Below are 26,154 nucleotides of genomic sequence, written 5' to 3'. Positions count from 1 at the left end.
GCCTGACTGCTGCAGATAGGCACAATGTCATTTTTCCAAACCTCTCACTTAAACTCCAGTTTAGAAAATGCTGCGGTTTTTCCGCATCACACGAATGATACATTCTCATGATCTCACTAGAAAAACACCCATTTAGGTGAAATCCCACACATAAAAATGGATGAATCCCACAACAGCATGTTCAGGTCACATTCAAGCATTCAATTTTCATTGATGGACATTGTCATTTCTTGTTTCTTTCTTTTGATTTTGTGGTGAAATGTGTCCTAGACGTGTTCCTGACAGGTTTTGTGAGATTCATCCATACAGAAAACCCTGAATAAAAAATGAAATCTAAATGCATTCAGACTACATGCAATTTGTTGTTCATGCTTATTGGGTGAGTTTGGAATCACTGTATCTTGTGAGCAATGAAATAACAAACACATCTCTGGAAATTGTATGTTTTTTATGGCATAATATGAATTACATTTGGGTCTTTTCAGGCTTTTCCTCAGATTTTGCATGCACACACACAACTGAATGCTGTCTCCTCCTCTGTGGCACTAGGTGTTATCGTCTAGAGCAAGGTGAGGTTCACAAAAGACATTCACCAGAGGTCACCTTTCCCACAATTCTCTGGGGCCTTCTGAACCCCAATCTGGCATGTCAACAACACGGTGGCCGAATGGACTCCTGACCAGGGAGAGATTAAACGAAAACAATCTGGCTAAAATTAGAAAGAGACTGATCTGCTGCTATTAAGTACCACATCTACCCAGAATTTGACCACAAGCGAAATGAGAAAAACAATGCTGCCCTGTAAATTACTATCCAATTGCAAGAGAGCAGATCTTAAATAATTTGTTAGCAATAATTGCATTTATATTTGGCAGATGCATTTATCCAAAGCATTCACGGCACATCTTATCAGTTCGTGCATTTCCAAGGATCAAACCCATGATCTTGGTGTTGACAGCACTATGCTCTACTATTTGATTAACATGAATGCTAGATAATTGCTCTGTAAATATTTAAATATGATCGTATAATGTATTTCAGATAAAACCCACTCTAGTCAAGCGGTAAAAACAGAAGTAACCAAGGTAATATAACACCTACTAAACCGTAAACCTACTGTAGCACCTACTATACCTAACTGATAGTCTTACCAGAAGTAAATATGAGATTAAAAACACGTTTCCTGAAGAAATAATGACATTTTAGCTCGGTTGTTTGAGTTCTATGCCAGTGCTGTACCAGGTGCAATACTGGTTAAGTTTACTACATCAAAAAAAGCCACAAATATTGAGCTGGTTATGTGATTCAATCATCATGGTGATTCAAAGGTTTCAATCGCCATTCACAGAAATCCATAAAAACCTAGTCAGTGAAACAAGGATATTAGAGCCAAACAGAGACATATGTGCAACTAAAAAATGTACTGAATGCTGGAGGGAGAGAGAAACACATGGCGAATTAACCCAGCATCCTATGCCTGCTTCATTCCTGTGACCTGTATATCTCTTTCCTTCAGCCCAAGAGCCAATCAGGATCATCTGTTAGACTGTCAATCTCCCTTACCACCCACCCACACACACAGCACAATTTCATCCCAGGCAGCGAGCAACCTTCTCCTTCCCGCCACTGGAAAGGTTGCAATGCTCACATGGCTAGCCAAGCTGCTGACATTTGTTAGTCTGTTTACGTGGAAATAGATAGTGCTATTACAACGAGGTGTGCTGCTCTCGGCCCATCTGCACCGGCACAGCTGCTGAGCCTCCCAGAAAAACAAAAGATTTAAAAAAATGGGGGAAAGGAGAGGAAAGAAATAAATGTCACAAGATAAAAAGCCAGCTGGCATTGAAGGCCTTGCACTCCTGCCTGGGAGAGGATTTAGGAAACATTGCCAGACGACCACAAGCATTCATATATTTTTTAAATGCACTCTTTCTGTCTTTTTTGCATATGTGGCACCTGAAACTTTAAATTGGCCTGCCGAGGAATCATCTCCACACATACCAATGACTGATCGACAGAACAGAAGCCAGTCATGGAGCTTGGCATTTTCCGTCAACAAATAGAGCTAAAAAATACAAACATCCCTTTGGGAGCTGCCATTTATTTCCCCTGTTAAAGACGTTTTGTGTTGTGCCGCACATTCAGCTTATCGCTCGCTCAGGCTGACTCTTATCAAAATCAGTTCCTGTGGACAAACGGACGGAAAAGTGGGAAGTGACCACACAGAATTCAAACGATGTAATTTTCTCCTCATAACATTCAACCCTCGCAGACTTTCAGAAAGTGTGTTTGACCTCCAGTTTGAACAGTATATCTAATTGTTTTATAATTTTTACTATTATTTTCTTCCATTAAAATAAATACAAATTGGTTTGAAATTGTATTATATAAGACATTTCAAAGTGTTCAAATACTCTTTGTGGCCACTGTATCTTTTCTGAACATTACACTGAACAACATTGTATCTTTGTCTTGTAACACCTAAAATAATCTGTATATACATAAATATTTTTTTAATTATTTGAAAAAAAATATTTAATATCCTCAGGCATTGGTAAAATGACTACTTTCTAATTGGGGTCCGTTAGGTTTTATTTATTTTTTGAAGAAATGTAAACTTCTATTTAGCAAGAATGTACTGAATTGATCAAAACTGAGAGTAAACACATTTAAAATGTCTTCACAAAAGATTTTTATTCTGGTTTCTACAAAAATATTAAACCCAACAACTGTTTTCAACATTGATAACAATAATTAATATGAATAAGTAATTATTCTTTCGTACCAAATCAGCATATCAGGATCAATTAAATCACATTTTAAGATATATTAAAGTAGAAAACAGTAATTATTTATATAATATTTTACAATATTAAAATAATGGAGATTCAATGCATTAAAGCCTTAATAAAATATCAGAAAAATCTCACAGACATATACCATTTGCAACTTTGTTCATCTACAACTTAAAAGACATTCAATTCGGTTTTGAAGGTTAAAACTACAAAGATCAAATACATGTTTTTTTAAGAATTCTAATTAATTAAACACGCAAAACTTAACACCCAAAAAAGTGTCCAAAAATACTTTCCTTGATACTGTCACATTTACACTAGCAAAACTTGGTCTATAAAACTAAAAAACAAAAACACTTACACAATGTGCAATGTATCAATGATCATAAAACAATGTAACAATTAAATTAAGTACCGAGATTAAGGATGTCATAAAAGAAAGGAACAGGATGAGCACAGATCTGTGAAAGCAAATCCAGGTCTGCAAATAAATATGGCTCATGCTGTGACTCCCGTACGTACACAAATGTGAATATATCAAACCTCAAACCAAGGCATGTGAATTCTCCACATTTGTGCTCTCAGAAACATGAAGCATATAGTAAAGAAAAGATAGACACTTTTGGTTATAGAGAGGGAGCAGATATCAAAATCCCAACACAAGATGTTTATTTTTGAAACGGGTGTGCGGCTCAGTGCAGATATGGTAAAAGCACACTGTGAACCAGTCACGAGCTGTTTGCACTATTCAAGAAAATTCAAAGAAACCAAAGTCGTGCAAAGCACTCTGGGAAGCGGATTTGCCTCAATTATTAATTCCATCCATCTCAGAGCATTTTAGATCTGAGAGTGGATGAGTGGATGAACGTTGTCTGCGTAATACCAGAATTGCACTTTTGGGTCATGACCTTCTGTAGCAAACTGGGACGACTGCATCATTTATCCATGCACTCCAAATAAAATAACCCATACAATCTCACTCTCACAAGTAAAAACACGTTAACCTATGCTTCAACAGATTATAGCATTGTGGTTTTAAAACTATGCAATTTCAAAATCAACAAGTCTGAGGGACTAGTCGATCTTAAAGAGATGCTCAAAAATAAAAAAAGATGATATTTTGTCAATAGAAGTGCATGGGCTCCAACATTGCTAGGTTCCCAAAATATCATATTTTGTATTAAGCAGAGGAAAGAAAGTCGTACAGGTGTGATACAACATGAGAGCGGGTAAATGATGACAGAATTTTCTTTTTTGTATGAAGTAAAAAATAACAATTAAATGTTTTTAGAAAATAGATAAGCTGAACTTCAAAAATGTTTTTTAAGGGGGGGGGGCATTATTATTCTTTTAGTCAGCTTTACTAATGATTTATTAATTGCTGAAAATTAATTTAACTTGCATTTCAATTGCAAAACTCCAATTTTCTATGAAAAAAAAACAGTAGATTTCTTTTAAAAAAAACGTTGCATAGTTTAGTTTAATTTATTTAAAATTGGACATTCAATTAAAATGTTTTATACCCAAAAGATTTTCACAAACCGGTTTCTCTTCTTCTTTCAACAGATAAGAATGAGTGAGTTTTGTACGACCAATTCGAGACCTCATATACACAACATCATATTGATTTTCAAAATTATAACAGTTTATAGCTTGATTCAATAGTGGGTTTACCTCATACAGTTTGTTATATATACATTCGTTCCACATTTGCCATTTATTATTAATGTACTGAGTCAATATGGGTTGCAAGTCAACAAGATAGAAAATCTAATGCTTCAATAAACTCGATAACATTAGCAATAAAATAGTATAAATTTAGCTTCTTCAATACAAATCATGGTCCAGATGATGTGGATGCACACAAACTAACTCACATTAAATACAATTATCTCTTCTTTTTCCATAAATATTTCAACCAGAGGTCCATCTCCTCCCCATTTATATTGTCCCCGGTGTGACTCTGATTCTTAGATTTGAGCTGCCCTTGAGTCAGGCACTTAACCTCCGTGAGGACTGTTCCAGTAATCAGCGAAGTGTAAAAGCATCAACTCTTTCACATACGTGTAGATACAGAACTCACCCAAACACACTGGTGGTAATCGGCTAATGTGAAAGTCACAGAAGTGAAAAGGAAAACAGCCAGAACTTCCAGGAAAATGGAATGTAGTGATGAACCCCACCTGAAAGAACACGAGAGCTGTCAATCAGCGATCCCAAGGCATTGTGTGGGATTCTGACAGAAGCAAAGCCTGTGCTTAGCGGCCTGCAAACAGCCTGAAATGAGATCTCAGCCAATCTGATTGAATTATTCTGGTCTCATTCAGTCAGATCGACGCTTTGGGCTCCAACACACCACGATGATAAGAGGAGAGAAGAGAATTTACCTCCAAGACTGCAAGACATGATGGAATGTGGAAGAAAAGAGAGAAAGAAAGAAAGAAAGAAAGAAAGAAAGAAAGAAAGAAAGAAAGAAAGAAAGATAGAAATGGCATCCTATAGAGTTTTTTTTAGTTGAAATAAATGTATAGTTTCATATACCGTACTAAACGTTTTTTATTTCAAATAAATGCTGTTCCTTTGAACTTTTTATTTATTACGAAACCTGAAAAAACGTATCAAAGTTCATACAACATTACATATATCGCAAAAACATTATATTATATGTTACAAAAATATCAACATAGATTATAATAATAATAATAATTTTAAAAAATAAGCATCAAATCTGCATATTAGCATGATTTCTGTAGGATCTTGTGACACTGAAGTCTGGAGTTATTGGTTGCTGAAATTCCTGAAATAAATTCAAAAATTCAAATACAAAATACTTATTTAAAATTGTAAAAATGTTTCACTATAATAACCTCGCTCTTTATTGTAACTGTTAATGCAGCCTTGGAGGCTATAAGAGACCAACAGGAGTGTAAGTGATCATTAGGTCTGGTACGCTGTGAGACTTACTGTCTTTAGAGAAAATAAACTGAGGAAACGAAGGCTGAAGCATCTGCCAGCAGTCATCGAGAACAATCTTCCAGAAATTCAATTCATACATTAGTTTGCTAAAGGCATTCAATATAATCTCACACACTCAATTTAATCTTCATCAAATGGAGAAGTGATACACTGGATGCAGAAATGAAAACAAGTGAATTAATTTAGAGTGATGAAAATGCACAGACAAAAGCATTCTCTGCCACATAATACATATTCAGCAACATTAAAGGTGATGCGGGTATGAAATATGCTTTTTAAATGGAAAAAAGCTTTACTGTGGCATATGCTTATCAATAATATCCAAATGATAGGAGAACTTGGATTAGGTCAAATGAAGGGTCTTAGCACTCAAGCTAAGTAGAAACAGGACCGAGATAGTATTAAAGAGATGAGAGTTATGCAGAAATAGTGCATTTCCTGTTCACCCACTCAGGAAACAGGCTGACTGGTCCATTCTGTTCAGTACAAAGAGTGTTTTATCATGCACATTTATCTTTCTTTGGTGCATTTTGAGTTTTTACTGCAAATTATTATTTTTAGCCACAATCCTAACTACTATAAAATGCATTTCTAAAAATGCAGAAAAATACAAAATGCCCCTCACAATGCATGTAACTTTAGTAGGGAAGGATTTGATTTTAGCCATCAGAATAATTCTCTGAAACGTTCTGAAATACATTACCATTTAAACGTTTTGGGTGAATGTGATATTTATGTTTTTGAAATAAGTCTTTTATGCTCACCAAGAATGCATTCGATTTTTTTGTTTCTTTTTTTTTTTTTGAAAAATACAGTAAAAGCAATATTGTTACTACAGTACAATTTAAAATAACTTTTTTCAGTTTGAATATATTTTGAGATGTATTTTATCCCTGCAATGACAACACAGATTTTTTAGAAACCATTATCACGTGATTATTCAGAAAACAATTGTGTTAATTACTATTTTGTGGAAACAGTGATACATTTCTTTCAGGATTTTTTGATGAATAGAAAGTTTAAAAGTATTTATTTTAAAGTTTACAGCAATTCTTATCATTTTAAAACAGCACTTAATTGAAATATTTTGCAACATAAATTACTTTATCGTCACTTTTGATCAATTTATTGTGTCCTTGCATATATATATATATATATATATATATATATATATATATATATATATATATATATATATATATATATACACATACACACACATAAAATGGATTTAAGTCATTTGGAGACAAGAATATCTTTGATGTAGGCTTATTTGACAGTAAACTATAAAAACAAAACACCCACCTAGTACACTCTAGCAACTGTACCAGGAACCACCTAGCAACACTTTGACAACCAGCAATGCTAAACCACACACGCTAGCATCTTGGCATGCTGAATTCTTCATAAAAAAAAAAATATATATATATATATATATATATATATATATATATATAATTTTCTTGGTTACATGACCAAAACAGAATAGTTTCAGAAGAAGAAAATATTGCATTTGGATTAGTAGAATGTGCACTAAATCATGCACACAACAACCAGGGCCAATTATCAAGAACATAAATAGGGTCAGTTTTCATTTTATGTTTTTAAAAGTAGATATGAAAAGAGTTGGTGCACTTAACGCACACAGTGATGGGTTCAGCTCATTAGAGACTGGGTTTATTTCAAAAGAAATGCCCACTTCCAATAACAAGAGCTTCATACATTATTTATATGTATTCCTGCAGAAAGCCCACAGCCTATCCATGCATTAATGCATATGAATCACACATGTGTGCCAAAATCACTTTCGTATTAATTCGAGATTGCAATAGGTTTTCTGAAAAAATGCTTGAATGTGGATTGACTTTCCTAACTAAGCCTCTGATTCTCTTCGTTTGTGTATAGCTGCCTAATTGCAGTGACTCATTTCCATAAATATTTCAGCGTATTGATAGTAATTAGCTTTATCTCGTTCCTAATGAGTGTGCTTAGTTTGATCCTGATAGGAGACATGCTGCCAGTATCAGATACAGACGCATCCAGTCAGTGTTGGAAATATGCTGAAGCTCGTGATGTACAAGAACGCTGAAGATTATAATGAACTCCCAAAGACCTTTGAGAAGAGCAGATTAGGGATAAAGAGAGGAACCTCTGACACTCAACTGACCTTTTAATTAAGTATCATCGCAAAACATATGTGGCAAAATAATTGAAAATCATTTTAATCCACTCACACTGACTGGTGGGCATCCTTTCGATAAAAAAAAGAGCGTCTAAGATTAGAAAAATTATCTTTTGATTCTTCATACATAAGTGTACAGGTCTTACAAACAGATAATTTTCCCTGACTAATGAAACAAATGTACATGATTCTCAGTAAGTCTAGGAAAGTCAACATGAAGCGGGATTCAAAACCCCGCTTTGGTTCCACATAATGTGATCTGTTGATAATATGAAGTGCACCAGAATATTCGGCAAGAAAAATCACTTGACTGGGGTCTTGCAGTGGTTGCTTCTGGAAAAAACCGCTGGCATACACATTTTATGAGGTTTTTTTATGGGGACTGAAGGTCAAATTCACCTTTAAGAGCATCTCAATTGTAATGCATTTTTATATCTATCATTATATGCTTTTAAATTAACAATAACTGGCATTAACTGCTGGCAGGATCTTGGAAAGGAGGCATTATGATTCATAAAATCATTCAATTATGTTTAGACAAACATTTTTTTTTTTTTTTAATTGCATGCACTGATGACTTCTGCCTATAATGTATATTAAGAAAGTATAAAATAAGGTCAAATTTTATTTCATGTTGACTTTGAAGGCAAAATACTGTACAGTAAGCAATCTGCACAATTGTGAAAGAAAATTAGGGCCCAATGCGACCGCTTTAAGAAAACATAAAAAAAAGTGTGTGATTAAATAACTGGTTGTGTTCAGATAAGTTACAGGAATCTTGTAGTTATTCAATGAGACATTTACTTCTGCGACTGGACTGCTGAGTAGAAATATGGCAGCACCTGAAGTGTATTCAAATTAACAGGAAAAAAATTATTTATGGGTTAATGACGAACCAAAATATGGAGATCATGGAAGAGAAAAGTCTTCAAAAAATATGAAATTTTTTAAAAGCATAAGCCACATTCTTAGAAATGTACTTCCTTATACCTTTAGTGCATATAAATATCAGGGGCATTTCCTCTGAGGAGTCAAGGGAGGTAGTGCTTCTTCAACATATTGGATGAGAAAAAATAAATAAATAAACACACTAGTATTACAAAATATAACATTAAAAAGTACATAACTTGTTTTTATAAAAAAAAAAAAAAAAAAACACATCACATCTCTCTCAGTAAGCCCCGCCTCTCTTAATTTCTGTTGCGAACTCTGACAAACAAATGTATGAAAACCTTGTTCCTATATCTTTTTGATAATATTTTTTGGACACAGAAGCACCACTATTCAAGTGGGACTTAAATAATGTATACTATGGAGGGATATGTAAAAGATTTTAAAATAAATATTGTGTAAGCCAGGGTTTACAGAGCCCAATGCAAGCGGGAGAAGTCTCATGTAATGTTCGTCAGGATCGCAGATAACAATATCCCGGATCAACACTGCTCATGTATCACAGGCTACGATTAAATTAATTTACATTTAATATGGAGAGACCTTCGTTTATGTGTTTGTGCCCTACACTGTACATGATGTGAGAACAGTTCGCTTTTTAGGTTTGTAATAGCATTGACTCACTAACATTTACATTAGCTAGTTTTAGTTTGATGAAATGCAAGATGACTAGCGTTCTGCTTGAGCAGAAGAAAATTGTAACTTAATGAGAGTATGACAACCAGAAAATGAATATTTTTGTCTTCATTGGGATTGGGTTTGAATGCTTAGGGACATTTTGGTCTGTTGTTTAGATTTAGAAAATGTAATAACATAAATTATAATGCCTATCCTCTCAGGATACCTGGAATTGGTGTTACAAGTACCACAGGCACATAATTTTCCATTTTGATAGCATAAACACTATCAAACTGATGAAAGCTTTGGATCTTCCAATGTTTCTCTATGGCGCTGAAACCTACAGATGTCTGAGTTCCGCTCCCCGTGCAATTGATACTCGACTGCCATTGGCTCATCTGCATTTGAGGGGAGGGGCTTACCGATAGGTCAGTTGTTGAGAATGAATGGGGAAAAATCACGTTAGAGGAGGCAATGCCTCCATTGCGATATGATTGGATATGAATGGTTATGTACAACTGTGATTGGTTCATGCTATAAATCCTGCCTCATGTTCCTCACGGTCCACTGTTGTGCCCAATTTCGACTCCTGACAAATTATTACCCCCTCATTCAAATCACTACCTGATTGCCTAATCCTAACCTCTCAGGTAAAATTTTAAGTAAATCTCTGTGTCTGTGACCAAAGTTAACTATTAAAAAGAATACTTCACAAATAAAATATTTGTTTAAATTGTTAATGCCTTGGGTTATACTTTTGGAATAAAAGTAAAATGCTTAAAAACACTTGGCTTTAATAAATAGATGATTGATTATATTGTTCATGTAAAAACACAATTTTGTTTCTATGGAACTGGCACATACAAATAATCTCGTAAAACAGATGCAAATCCAGCTGATTGGTGGCTGTGACTCTTTATGGCTGTAAAATATTAATTAGAGAGAAGGGATGAAACAGTAGTGAAAGAGAAAAGGACACACGACTGAACACAGTAACATTTCACAAAGCCGAACCTCATTTCACAACATCAACGTAAACTGGGAAGGGAAGAATCAATAATCAGGAGCAAGATGAGAGTCTCCGCTGTCATCACAAAGACAGAGACAGATGCTGATATACGAACAAACCCTGCACGCGCACACCAGCAACACGCCTGCCATTTACGGATAGAAAAGGACAGATAGAAAGGTTAGTTAAACTGCAGTTTTTATCAGATCAGTGCCATTTCCATTCAGACATTTAGAAAGATGATCTGAAATGCTATTGCCAGGCCTGTCATGACTGAATGTTGGTTATCTTTTGTGTGAAATGTGCATGCATACTATCTAATATAACACACACAAAATCTGACATGCATAAAAAATGCATTGGATCCTCCGAGACTCTCTCCCACAAATCTCAGAAACTTGTGTTGAAAGATGAATATACTACCCTATTCTTCTTTTCAGCCCAGCTCTTTCTTTCTTTCTGTTGCCTTATAGTATCTCCCAGCTTCCAATGCAATAAAGCTCTACAATGACCACTTTTTTTTTTTTAGCAGCCTCAGTTCTGGAAATATTTTTACCAATAAATTTTCTCAGTGGGGTTTTCAAACAATTCCTCGTTAAAGAGTTCTAAGCCTTTTATAAACTCAAACAGCCCCATAAGTAAGTCTTAAAGGGATAGTTCATCCAAAAATGAAATTATGTTAAATTAATGACTCACCCTCATGTCTTTCCAAACCCTTAAGACCTCCGTTCATCTTCAGAACACAGTTTAAGATATTTTAGATTTAGTCCGAGAGCTTTCTGTCCCTCCATTGAAAATGTATGTACGGTCTACTGTCCATGTCCAGAAAGGTAATAAAAACATCTTCAAAGTAGTCCATGTGACATCAGAGGGTTTTTTAGAATTTGTTGAAGCATTGGAAATACATACACAAGAAACTGGTTTTCTTAGGGACAAACTTTAGGTGCTCACAAACTTATGGCCATGAAACATTTATGATTGACAGAGAAACTTGACTATCCTGAAATCAATGTCAATCATTTTATCAGATTAGGTCGCTATGAAAGCATTGCGGCTTTTTGAATGGCTTGTGTCAGAGCTGGCACACTATCATGCACATGCACACATATCCTAACTTACATCCGCTATATCCACATCGACCTAAAACTTTGAAATACATAACAACACATTCATTTATTGCAAAAAAACATTGCGGCATGCATATTGTGATTTCATTTGCGAAATTTCGATAATTGCGATATATAATGCAGCCCTAATTTTCACTCAGAAATTGCTAGTAAATGTATAAAAAAAATAAACAGGAAGTAACATTTACTTAAAACATGTAAACCTGAAAAACTGAAATAGTATTTTCTACAAAAAATTACTCAAATAGTCTGTTTTATTTACAACTTCAGCTATTTATTTAATTATTTATTTATCACGTATGAAATGTAAAATTTCTGTTACGCGCTTGCAAAAATGCAAAAAAAAAAAAAAAACTATAAAAATAGTAATCTATTTTTCCCCTTTTTTTCTCAATTGTATTCTGTTACCATGGCAAAAGTTCACAGATGCTGGTTGTAAAAATATGCTATTATTGCTCCTTTCTATTTATGTGCATACTGCATACAGTTTCCTTTGACCTCAATATTGTTTCAAAACCAAATTTTCATCTCAACCTTTGTTAGTAAACCATTTTTGTCATACTGTCAGGATCATTTAACGTTTGCATTGACCTAGAACCTTTTTTAACAGAAAAGCAGCGGGTTCAGATTTCAAGGTGAGACATCTCATCAGCTCACATCATTCATCAGACGTTCCCATCCACATTCAGCGGACCCTCATGCTTCACTCTAAACCATCACATCCTCAAGCAAACCCTGGGAAATTTTGTACGAGCACTGCGTACGCTCTCTGAACACCTCAAAGCCACACACATGCAAATACATTTTTCATCCCTTTATCTTGGTCTCTCCTCATGTGAAAGGAAGAGGAAATTGAGGCCACGCTCCATTAGAAACTGATCGGCCTCGGATGCTCCCATTGTGGCTGGTAGAGTAGTGGGAGCAGGACGAGAGAAAGATTGTCGGCTGCGGAGCGTGTTTGGGTCTGCCTCTTATAGAGTCTAACCAGAGTTGATGCAACCCTGGAGAAACTAGAGTGACCTGAGGAGAGCGATTCCTTCTCAAGAAATCCAGTCTAATGACACTGAGCTTGACAATAAGATGATGTAAAATGGGCAGCTCATGCAGGGGTTGATACCACTGTGCAAGTCTGTATTGCTAACATGGGCCATTGAACGAATTACCTTCCTACAAAAAGAAAACTAAATAACATGATTTCTTTTAGATACTTAAAACAAACGCACATTAGGAAGAAGAATAAATGCTAAATAGTGATGCAGTAGATTAATATTTAGTAAATAAAATATCTTAGATATTTCTCTTTTTGGTCCATTGTTTAGTATTATAGCAATATGCAGTATAATATTAAATTTTTTTATTATCCTCTGTGTCATTGCAAATAATTAAATTGTATGGAAATGTGAAGTAATGTTTAAAAAAAATAAAACAAATAAATAGATTTGAAAATAAAGGAAAATCAAACTGTTTTGCATTCATAAACATGTTATAAGGAATTCAGACCCTGTCTAGAGATCTAGAGACTGAAAGGTGATATGAGTGCACAATAAACATACTTATGTTAAAAATGTGGGAAAACATAAATATAAAAGTAATAAAAATATATAAACATCGGTATTATTCACTAATAATTATCAATTATAATAAGTCATTGCAATATTTATTTTGCTGTAATGAATGCAGATGAAATAAAAAAAAAAAATATTTAGGTCTAAATTAAAAAAAAATCATGGTATTACCATAATTTCATTATTATTATTAAATATATTATTATTTTAGATTTTAAATTTAATCATGACCAGAATGTTTTCATGAAATTTACCCTGCATTTGATATCTCTGGCCTGAGCATACGGTTCCAGTAGGTCCAGGTGAATTTCAGCTGCTCTTGGCCTGACCCAGCTGCAGCTGATGTGAACCATATGTAGGAGTAGTGTATTCATCACTGATGGACATTTGGGTGTAGTGTTACCCAATCTACCAGCATCTGTCCAAAACCACCTGCTCACCAGTTTGGACCAGCACATACCCAGACCCATACTCTGCATTTAATTTGCATCCAAAGTGCACACACACACAGAGCAGTGAACACACACCTGGAGCAGTGGGCATCATTTATGCTTCAGTTCGATGCTTTGCTCAAGGGCACCTAAGTCGTGTTATTGCCAGCCCGAGATTCGAACCCACAACCCTAGGGTTAGGAGTCTCTAACCACTAGGCCACGACTTACCCTTTGAAGTTTGACATGAGTGTGATGAGGCAATAACAATAAACATTCTGATCTTAACCATCCCCATTTGCTGAGGCCTAAAAAGGATCACAGCCTTGTATTTTTACTCTTAAGTAAGCAAATCTCTTTATCTTCCTTCTTCCTAACATTGACTACAGTGCAAGAGAATAAAGTAACATGCGAACACAGGCTGTGAAAAAGCATAGAACGTACTGAATGATTGTGTAACCAACAGAAAAAGTCAGTGACTGAATGTAAACAACCTCTCACTGGGATGAATCCAAAAAACAACCACTATCTTGCAATTAAGAAATTGTTAGCTGCTAAAAATTGTTCTACGTATCACTGTTTTCCAGTGAGCAGGTCTGGATCTGTTGACTTAAATATTTCAGAGATTGATTCTCTTGTCTCGTTAACACGTCTGGAAGAGCCAGAGGAGCGTGTGGGAGGAGCCAAACTCTACTCTAGTAATACATGAGGAAGGCTGATTACAGCTATTACAGTTACAACACACCGCAAGACCGCAGGCTGAAATAGAGAGACAAAACACCAGTGCAACAGAGACAGTCAAAAAAAAAAAAAGAGGCAAAGGAAGCTAGAATATATGAGATGTACTCTTCCATTCTCTTTCAGTCAAGACAACCACCCCCTGTTTAGAAAGGCTTTTCTTTCAGTTCCTTTAAAAAAAAACTCTTCAGAAACACACTCATAGGATAGAATGCCTCGTTGGAAAAAAGGGTGTAAGTCTAGCCCGTGGTAGGGAGTAAATAACTAAATGTAGCCACTGCTTTTTTCACTATGTGACTTTTGAACAGCAGCTTTCAATACTGCATAGCTTTGTAAAAATAAATACAAATACAATTAGAAATAATTTATAGATAGATATATCAATTCTGAATCCATAGTTTCCACAAAACTATTATTTTAAATCATAATGATATTTAAAAAAATATATAATTATGTACTTTTGATCAAATAAATGCAGCCTTGGTGAGCATTAGACACTTCTTTTGAAATATAAACAAATCTTATTGACCCGAAACTTAAACAGTAGTGTATATTTAAACTACTATTACTACTCCTATTAGCTATAGTTAGCTAAAAAGTAATAATAAATAGCTATAAAGTATAATAAAGGTATATACAGTATATACCATGCTTTCACAGCTTTGTCACAGTATAACTTAAAGTCAACAGCTGATGGAGCACAGCTCTCCCTGATGCTGGCAAGCCGAGAGATCTGAACTTAATAGAGTTCTGAAAGGTGCTGGTCTGCCCTTAATAAATAACACACAGCCATATAAGATGACTGTGATTGTGTACGTGCAAAAAAGAAGGTGGGAGCACTGTAAGACAAACCAGCCTCGCCTCACTTTAATGCTGGGGTTTCAATCATATGCATTAATGAAGATTTTATGCAGGCTGATATGATAAACAGAGAAGGATAAATATATTGGAATAGCTTGTGCATCCCAAGCGAGACAAATAGTGGGGTAAAACGACATCTGTGGGATGCGGGACACAGTGCCGCTGAAATAGGCTGTGAAATTGATTCCATGAAGTGAATCATGATTTAATCTGCCACAGACAACCAGGTATACATTTTTGCCAGTATGAAATAAACATTAACACTTATGGCATTTAGCATATAAACACGCATTCTCAAGGTTGCATTATATTTTTATAATGTTCCCCGGTTGGAACTCCGTGACAAACAATCAGCTGGACTGAACTGTCAGAATAAAAAGTAAAGTAGGTCTGCAAACAAGAAGTTAAATAGTAGTCAGACATACTCTCTGAGCTGATATTAATTAATCGTGTGAATGTCATCATTTAATTATTGGGACGGAAACCAGGCAATTAGTGCAAAGACCCATTTGAAAATGCAAACTTGGACACACTTACTCACACTTATGGATTATTTCCTCTCATGGTGCCCGGGTCTTACTGTAAGTGAGAGCTAGGAAGACACATTCATAGAACGGAGTCTTCAGCAGCGAGTAAGTGACAGGATCAAACCACAGATCAGGTCACACGCTTATTACGCCGATGCCCCTAAGTGCCAGATCTCTCAGTCCAGCCCATTTACCTGCCATCAGCCAGAATAAAGAGTAAAATAACTCTTTCTGTGGTAGAATGCAATCAAAAGGCTCTGAGACTGCGCTTTGAGTTCACCAAATTAAGACAGAAGAAAAATATTAAGATAAATTCCATGATAAATTATTGGATTAATATTTAACAAAAAGTTAAATTTGCTGAGTACAGTTCCAATAAAATAATTTGATAAAAGACTTGATTCCATGTCTTAAACTGAACAAGCAAGTTTTTTAATAAAATCAACATTTGCTGTATGTTTTACTTTAAAAACATGATGCATATTCACCACCTTCAAACGTTTGAATGGTAACATTTTTTATGTTTTTTAAAGTCTCTTCTGCTCACCAAGGCTGCATTTATTTGATAAAAAAAATAAAAATAAAATAAAATTATAAAAACAAACAGTAATATTGTAATATATTTTTACTAATACTGTTTTTTTTTCATGTATTTTAAAATGTCTTTTTTTCTGTGATCAAAAGCTGAATTTTCAGCCTCATTACTCCAGTCTTCAGTGTCACATGATATTTCAAAAATCACTTTAATATGCTGAATTGCTGCTCAACAACAATTTCTTATTATTTTCATAAATGCTCAAAAATTGCTTAATATTTTTTAGATAACTTTTTTAACAATAAAGTTATTTGAAAGTTATTGAAATTCTAATTATTTTTTAATTTGATAAATTTAAATCAATCCTTTCTGAATGAAAGTAATTTCTTTAAAAAAAAAAAAACTTTGACCCCAATACTTTTGAACAGTTGCGTATATGAATGAAACAGGAAAGGAACTGATTTGATTGTTAAAAAAAAAGGAAAGTGAAAGTTTGAAGGGAAAGTGTTAAAAACAACAGCCAGGAAATCATTAGGGCAAAAATATAAATATGAAGACAGATATGTATTGATACGGTAAACAGGGTCAAATTTAAATTCATGTAGTCTTGAATTGCTCCCTGTGCTTTGAAGCTGGTTAAAAATTTGCACAGATCTGATTGACATTAACAATCTCTGGTCTGATAATGTTAGTCAGCTCAATCTAATGATTGGCTGAAACTCATAATATCACTTAGGTTAACAAAACAATTTAATTGGAAAAGTTGGTGTAGCACATGTGACCGAAGAGATTGTGCTTAAGGACTGTATTATAACTCGAATGCTTTAACATGATTGCCACTTAAAAGCTCTGCTAGATTGCCCTTGTTCTTGAGAAATGGGATTGATTGTTCAGAATATGATTTTTCAATGAAGAATCCTCCCATTTATCAAATTTACAGCTCTGAAAAGGGAAATGGATTCCTGCGAGCTTATTAAAGCCCAATGCTCATCGCCAAGGGTGAGCTGCTTATCTGCTCAGGGGTACATGAGAGGTTAGAGTCCTTCAGAGGGAGAAACTTTTATCTAATTACGCTTAGCATTAAGATATGACCATTCTAAGAAATAAGCTCATTGTGAACTCAAAAGCATTTATTTCCTTCATCACTGTGATTTTTTGTTGATTAGAAAATGAGTCTAGGAAAGCAATGAAGTCTTGTAGTCATTAGAATATCATTTAGAAATTCAAGTGTTAAATTGTCTGTTAAATGAGGCAACACTGTCAAAGAAGACACTGACGAAGTCTTAATTGTGTGCTTGACTTTTAAAAGTCAACATAAAATCTAAATTTACTTTCAGAATATATCAACAATATTTTGTGCCCAATTAATAATTGCACAATATTTGAAAGACAAAAAAAAAAAGTTTGATGAATTGATTTAATCTAAATTACTTTCCACTTCATCTGATGTCATCTAGCCCGTGTAGGTGGAGTATAATCATGTTAACTAGTGTAATATATATTTCCGTTTTTTTACTTCAAAATTTCAAGTTTAATTCAATGTGTTACATGGCATTTCTTCGTAATTGTTTGTGACATTTAGGGTTAATGTATGTATGAAGCTCGCTTCCAATTCTGAGCTCAGATTATAAATAATAATAATAATAATAATAATGTATTATCCTACTTGATGTCTTAACCAGTTGTTGTGTTTCTTACTATACACCTCCTTTTTTAATTTCAAGTCAATCAGATAATTGCACACTGTGATATGGGTCTCCATGTGTTCACACTGTCTGGTGGCCATATTTAAAGCTGTCTGAAAACTTTCACCAGAAGAGGAGCCCCGTAAATTTGATTTGATTTTAGGGTAAATTCTTCATCACAGGCATTACTGACTTGTGCTTTTAAATCCATAATATTATAAATTGACAGTTCATTGCTGGTCTGTGGTTTTACAGTGCTGTATTTTTTTTTAAGATTTCATATTATTTTAAGGTGATCTTAAAAATCACACAGCATCAGTGTGAAATCAGTAAGAAAAAATATAATTCAATAGATGTTGCTAATAATAGTTTTTTTAAATAAAATATGTATGAACTTGATGCATAACCTATATTATTTATTTTGCAATATCTTGTCATTTTTTTATTACATGAAATGTATAAAAAATTGTTGCTGCTCCAATTAAGCTCAATGTGCTCTCTTTAAGCTCTTCCACACTGAACTCTATGTAAATAGTGCATAAACACACTTTAAATATTAACTGATGGTTGTCTCTTTAAGTTATTATTCATAAAATGATTAATAACTTATCTTCACAGCTTTAAGATGACAAAATCTAGACGCAATTATAGTTTCTGCCCAACGATGAAAGAGGCATGCCATCCATTCAAAGAAAGAGCCATCAGAAATCTGTCATATCTGTCCAGAAAAAAAGCAACTAAAGGCTGAAATAAAATACATGACTTTTAAAATTTGAACAGATTTTTAAAACATCAGTGTAAGATGTAATCCTCAGTTGTTTAGTGTATGATTGCCATATTTCTTTTGTGACTATTTACAAGTCACAAAGGAAAACTGTGCATCATACATAAAATGACTGATGATCATACCACTTCCAGGCCTTCAAGTTGTTCCGATCAAAACAAACTCATCCAAAAATGTGTGCACTGTTGCAGGAAAACACTTGAAATGAAATGATAAGGTTTTCTAAAATCTGCTGAAAATATCAAACATGTTTGATCTCCTATGACTGGATGGAATCAAAGTCTAAAGCTAAAAAAATGCCATCTGTGACCATCATACACTATGTGATTTTCTATTAAATATGTCTGCTCAAATCTACACACTGGCTACAGAAGTAAAATGTAAAGTTGAAAATGAATATATGTTCATGATTATGTTATTTGGAACACAAAAGTAGATATTAAAAGCTTAAAACCAGTCAAAATATGTGTATTTTAGTTTATACAATGAAAATGTATGGGGTCCAACTGTTGAAACACAACGTTCTTCAAAAAATATTCTGTGTTTCACAGAAAGAATAAAAACAGTCAACAAAAGCCATGACTAAGTGATGACAGAATGTCCTTTTTGGATTGAAGTATGCCTATAGAATAATCAACTGATAATTAATCTAACAGTACAAAAGTAATTGAAATCAGCTCAACCAAATCAAATCTCCATCCAAACGTTTCCTATGTCAATAACACCAACACTAAGAGATCAGCTAAAGTCGACATAAAAACAACATTCCAACTCATTTTACTTTCATAACATGATGCGTATACACTACCATTCAAAAGTGTGGGGTTGGCATCATTTATTATGTTTTTGAAATAAGTCACTTATTTTGCATTTATTTGATCAAAAACACAGTAAAAACAGTAATATTGTGAAACATGATTACAATTAAAGATAGCTGCTTTTATTTAGTAAATTTTAAAATGTCTTCTGTGTTCCACAGAAAAAAATTAAGTCATACAACGATGTGAGCAATTGAATAAAGAAGTTGAATTTTGAAGTGAACTATCAGTCAAAGGTAACTGAAACAACTCAACAGAATCAAACCTCTGTAGTTTCCATCCCAACATTTCCTATGTCGCTAACAGGCCCTGTTTATTCCCTCTGTGACAGATCAGAGACTGTAGTTCAAAGGGGTTTTAACTCTGATCCTTTACATCCTGTTGCTTTGGCAGTGTGAGAATTTTAGACCAAGACATTCCTGCAAATTCTTCTGGGTACAGAAGCATCTGGCTGTAACGTCTGCAAGAAGACAACTGATATAAATAACAAAGCAAATCTTAAGTAGATCAGGAAATAAAAATCAACTAACAAAACGTGCACCAAAAATTATAAAGTAGAGCCAAGTTAGCCAGCCAACACACACACACAAAGTCCAGCTCTACTCAGATGGCGGGCACATGTCCAGCGTAAACAGTCCTTTACTAACGGAACAATGTTTTATTCATGAGTGCAAAGCCATCTCCACACATGAGCTATTATATTTCTCAACCCTCATTTATAGCTCTCATGTGCGACGCTCAGATAACAGGGGAAAATTGCCTGGAGGGCTGAGACGACACTGCAGGAAGTAACGCCGGCTATCATAACACCCAGCTGGAAGGATGACAGAGAAAGAGACATTTATCAACACAGCAGAGGCACCTTTCAACACACGCCATGTACATCTCAATGCAGCGGCGCACCTTCACAATCACTACAGCGCCTGACATTAAGACAGAATCTATAGATATTCTGGGGTCTAGCTGGAAAAGGTGAAGCTTAAGATGAAAAAACAAAGCACAACAGCGGTTATTGCCATGCCCACCCACACACACACCTTGCTGTCACTGATCACTGCTTTTAGGAGCTGTGGAAAAGCGTGTGCACAGAATGCTTTCAGTAAAATACACGTTTAGAAAGGAAAATGTTAATGACATAGTTCACCCCCAAAATGTTTAATCACCCTAATGTCTTCCCAGACTTGTATGACTTATTTTTTATTATAGAACACATATTTTGAAAAATAATTTAAGTGTTTCTGTCAATGCAGTGTCAGTCAGTTGGGTCTAAAACAGCACTGGATCTCATTTACTTAATAAATGATTAAATTATATGCATTCCTAAAAAACACACACACACACACACACATTTTGTGTTCCACAAAATAACTTAGTCATACAAGTTTGGAGAGGATCAGTAAATGGATTTTAACTCATTTTGGGGTGAACTATCCCTTTAAGCAGACAGATCTTAAAATAAGCTTTAGATGCTATAAAAGCTTTCTTGCTGTACATAATAGATGCCATGAAAAAGTTGTCTGCGCTTGCTTGCAGAGTGCTGAAATTCTATGTGTGAACCCATTCGCTATCCATGGTGCTGAAAGGAACAGCATGCTGGATCTCTTTGGAGATTTCAGTTTAACATGCTCATTAGTCTTTCTTTCCATTTGTGAGACATCTACATGTGTTTTTAAGCCTCAATTAAATTTACCTGCAATAAAATATCCTCTGTTGGTTAGTAGATCCATATATATACCGTATATGTTCACCAGAAATCATCCAACCTCACAGTGAGAGTATTTGCAATCCAACATATAGTTACAGTCTATAACTGTTGAATATTAAATATAAAATACAGATAGCAGGACCAACTTACCCAGGCATTTGAACAGGCATAAAGTAAATGACATCTGGGATGAATCTTTTAAATATATAATTATTGAGTCCACATAAGCTGAGGGAGACATCCACTTATTGTAATTTATACAATGATAAAGGTATGATTTACAGAGGTACCACTTAGTTTCACATTCACTTACAATGTGGTTATGCACAAGCACAAATACAGATGTGTATTTGGTGATAAACCCCACAGCCAAAGAATACATAATTCACAGATTAACATTTCAGAATCGCCTTGCTTTTATTGCAAACAAACATGTGCTGTAAGGTTTGATTTCTTGTCTTTATATACCTGCAAAGGAGAGTCTGTTCATCTTCGGCGAAAGCAAAGACGCACTGATTGATATTTTCCCAAAAGAAACAATTATTCCCTTCATAGTCACCTTAATCTGCATCATCTACGTGAAAAATGAGCACATCCAAAAATCACTTCACCTTAAAATCATCTGCAAAAGTATAAGGCATTTAAAAATGAAAGAAAAACCAGCAAAAATAAACAAACGTGACAGCTAAGCTGCAAGAAAAGTTTCCATTAAAACGTCACCAGGTCTGAAAATGACTTTCGGGTAAAGAAAAGACCAAAATAAAAGCAAATGCTTCGCTCGGTGACATCAAAATCACAAAACTCTCATGAACAACAGCGCAAAATACAAGCAAAGCATATCTACAGCAAAAGTCTATGGCAGAGAACAAAAAAGGAAAAAGGGTTCAAAACAAATATCATCGTGCATACGTAAAAATAGAACTGCCAAGGCCATTTAAAAACCAGTTGCATGATTTCACACGACTGCAAGCACGTACTTGGCCAGTGTCACTCAGTACTGAATAGCCCCGATAGGAATCACTGCATACTAAAAACTTGAGGTACGGATCGAAAAACGCCTCAAAACAACACTTTTTCAAATCTCAACGCTCAAACCCCAGCAAAAGGAGAGAGAGAAAAATAAAAAAAGAGCAAGTGAAAAGACAAAAAGGGTTACAAAAAGGCCTGGAAACGTACTCACCGAGTGGGAGTAAAATGTTGCGAGAAAAATGCGTTATGGCACAAAACACAGTATGGCGAATGAAGCGCGTTCGTTCTCTCTCAGTCTGTGAGCCTCGCTGCTGTCACGTGACCGCTGCTGCCTCGAGCTGACAGGAGACGCCGTTAGTTAGTCGTTATCATTCCACAATGAGAGCCTTCTGTGATTCTCCCGTTGTATTTTTTACCGTCTCTTTTAAGGTTGCGGAGCTCCCATGATGTCAGACTCAACGTAACGTCTAAATAGAGCCTCTCAATGCCGTCTTTGTTGTTCTTGCCGTTTCTTTTTTTTTTATTTTGCGACGATAAACAAGTAAAGTGAGGTGTGTAGGAGATATTACATCTGGGATGATGTCGTTAATAATGGCATGAAAGGCAGTTTTAGTTTCTCGCTTTTTCTTTTTTTAATTATTATTATTTATTTTTTTACAGACGTTTATCTGATGCAAATAGCATCGTGCAGCATTAGTATATTCCTCATGTAGCATGTATCACGTCTAAATGAAAGGGCAGCTTTTTAAGCTACAGACATATTTTCATGTTTTCTAGTCTTTTCTATATGCGGTGGGGGGTAATTAAATCGTAATGAAAGGCATGCAATAGAACGTTTAAAAGATCCCAGATAATTGGTATTCAGATGCCAAAAACAATGTCCTCATATAGCGTAAAAAAAGAAAACATTGTGTATTGTGGTAAAATACAGTGATAGATAGATAGATAGATAGATAGATAGATAGATAGATAGATAGATAGATAGATAGATAGATAGATAGATAGATAGATAGATAGATATGCAAAAGGTTCCCAAAATTTTTAAATTTAATTGATGTTACTAACTACATAAGCATTATGCTAAATTTAAATGACATAGACTGAATAGGAAAGGTGATTTTGTACGTTTTGTAAAAACAACAGCAATGTTATAGCCACAACAATATGGCACTTGTGAATATAGCTTCATTTTTTTCCCTGTGTGTACCGCAAATTTTATTATTTGCATTAATTTTAATTCAAATTCTGTTTTATTATTAGCATTAAGCATTGTTATTATTCCTTGGCTTGCCACCCACCAATTTAGATCCTAAATTAATTGGTGATCTGATGTCAAAACCATTGCCCACACAGAGAGAGTAAAATATATAGTGTTCTGTAGCACTAAGAGTGTTCAAACAAACCTGGACAAGTGTCTGATACTGTTTGTGCTATCTTGATACTATCTTATGCTTCTGGACATTCAATAGAATGTGAGAAAAGATATCATTCTGTTACTGTGATTTTAACTAGAATAACACTATTATTTTCAGTTTCAGATGACACATATATCAACAGACCGATCAATAGTGTGTAAAAATTACTTTGATACATATTGAGAATAAATTTAGCAATGTGGGACATGGTCAACCACAACATCTTTATGCACAGTGCTATTTTGAGGCTGAACAAACCATGTATAATACAGGCACTGTGATGATTATTTTTTTTTTTACTGAAGTTTCCGGAGTCTGAGTTGCCCTTGAGCATTTACTCTGATGGCATTGGTCCAAAAGCCTTTTTTTTTGAGGACCAAGCCAAGAAACACAGCCTTCGACTGTGCAAATACATCCATCGGTTTGATATTTTATTAACTCATTGCTGGATGCAAAGCACTGATGACCATCCACACATTCCACAGCTCATTAAATTAACCTTCACTTTGCCAATAACCACAAGTGTCATTAGAGGCAGTAAGAAGCACAAATTGTTATTAGCTGTAATAATATACTGTCATATTCAATTGCAAACAGTCAATGGCAGGAAAACACACTGGCCAGAGCCGATGTTCATCACACAATGCTTTATTGGCCTGTTCAAGTATTCCTCAGCAACCTCCACCTAGTGAAATATTAATCAATAAATGTGTATGCATTATTTATCAGCTGATTCATAGCATTCAAGAAATCAGGCATCTTTCAGCGGTGCGTGTGCTGCAGTAAAATAGAAAAAGTATAAATATCAGGATAGAGGAAAGCGCTTTCTTTTGCGCTTTCTGTGTACACTGTGTTCACTGACAAATCATAAGTTATTGTATTTGCTCTGTTGGCTTTATAACAGCGCTGCAGCCCAATCCCACGATTCTTTGTTTTAAATCAAAGAGTGACCGGATGCAAATCTGCAAATATTTATAAAATCTTTTTTTGTAATGAAATGAACACAACGTCTGACAGCACAACTACAGCACATGCTTCTTATTTCAATTCATTAGAGAAGGCTTTATGCTTTCTAATCTCTATTGTTCAGAATCTTCAACCAGATGAAGATTGGCGCTTGGGAATATTTCTAGGCAATTATTTCAGAAATGCGATGATCGCTGCATATGCATACATAAGAGCGAATTTTAGCACTAATACTCCGAGGTGCCAAAGAACATAGCGGGTGACACTGAGGCTCTTTGGTCAGCGTTTTTTATTGTTTCATGGTACTTTGAATTTATCACCGCATTTGAAAAAGAAGTCATTTCTGTAACGCAATTCTCTGCATGGCCAAAGCCCAGTTGGTGGCCTACCTGGAGTAGCCGGATGCTTTTCCTGCGCTGATTTATATGCAATATGGACTTCATTTCCTTTATTGCCACATAGGTGGATTCTCCTTTCATTACATTGCCTTTCAACACAGTGTTGGAGTCATGCAACTGTTTACTACAGTTTAAAAACAGATAGATGATTCATTTTTAGAAATGCGTGCCTAGCGCAGGCAGATGGCTTCTTCTCCACAGGGATGTTTTTGTTTGTTTTATTTTTTATCCTGCTTACTGAGTTGCTTTTTCTCACTTAAGGGAGTTCTTCACTGTTGGCCCCATTTCGCTGTTTTAGGATTAAAGAAATAGTTCACACGAAAATGAAAATTTGCTCAAAATTTACTCACCCTCAGGCTATCAAAGATGTACATGAGTTTGTTTGTTCATTGAAGCGAATTTGGAGAAATCTAGCATTACATTATTTGTTTAACAACAGATCCTCTGCAATGAATTATGTGCCATCAGAATGAGAAAACAAAAGCGTCACAATTATCCACAACACTCCAGCCCATAAATGAATGTCTTGTAAAGTGAAAAGCTCTGTGTTTGTTAGAAACAGATCCATCATTAGGATTTTTTATCTTTAAACCATGGCCAAAATGCAAGTCTATAATCTATAATCCATAATAATCCTCAAGTGAAAAAGTTAATCCCCTATTGATCTCCTGCACAAAAATCCACCAACATATTTGTTTAGAACTGTTTTTGACTATTTTCACTTATAATCAGTGCTTGATCTGTGCATATTTCTCTCCTGATTTAGATGAGACGACTTTTTTTTTCACTGCTTTCTTTTTCACTGAAGAAAGCAATATTATAGATAGAGGACTTTTATTGTAAACAGCAGCAATGGTTTGAAATTAAAAAACATCTTAATAAAGTATTTGTTCCATACAAACATGCAACTTTAAAAAAAAAAAAAAAAAAGTCGGGATATGTGTGGATTACTTGTGGATTATTGTGATGTTTACATCAGCTGTTTAGACTCTCATTCTGACGGCACCCATTCACTGCAGAGGATCCATTGCTGATAATGTGATGTAATGCTACATTCTCAAAACCTGTTAAACATCTATAACATCTATATAATTCACTAT

The 26,154-nt window shown here is 34.8% G+C and overlaps 1 protein-coding gene across 5 annotated transcripts in view; it reads right to left on the bottom strand.

Annotated features, from left to right (window-relative positions):
• Window positions 1-22,710, bottom strand: part of LOC127945818 (RNA-binding Raly-like protein) — a 99,504-nt gene extending 76,794 nt beyond the window's left edge. For 2 of the 5 annotated variants that reach the window (XM_052541890.1, XM_052541894.1), the window contains exon 1: window positions 21,775-22,710. The gene's annotated coding sequence lies outside the window, so the exon portion shown is untranslated. The remainder of the gene's footprint in view (window positions 1-21,774) is intronic. The other 3 variants (XM_052541892.1, XM_052541893.1, XM_052541891.1) reach the window with 3 other exon arrangements.
• Between the last annotated feature and the right edge of the window lie 3,444 nt (window positions 22,711-26,154).

This window comes from Carassius gibelio, chromosome A24, assembly GCF_023724105.1.
Source record: "Carassius gibelio isolate Cgi1373 ecotype wild population from Czech Republic chromosome A24, carGib1.2-hapl.c, whole genome shotgun sequence".
Lineage (NCBI taxonomy): Eukaryota > Metazoa > Chordata > Actinopteri > Cypriniformes > Cyprinidae > Carassius > Carassius gibelio.
This window is presented reverse-complemented; position numbering and strand designations above follow the sequence as displayed.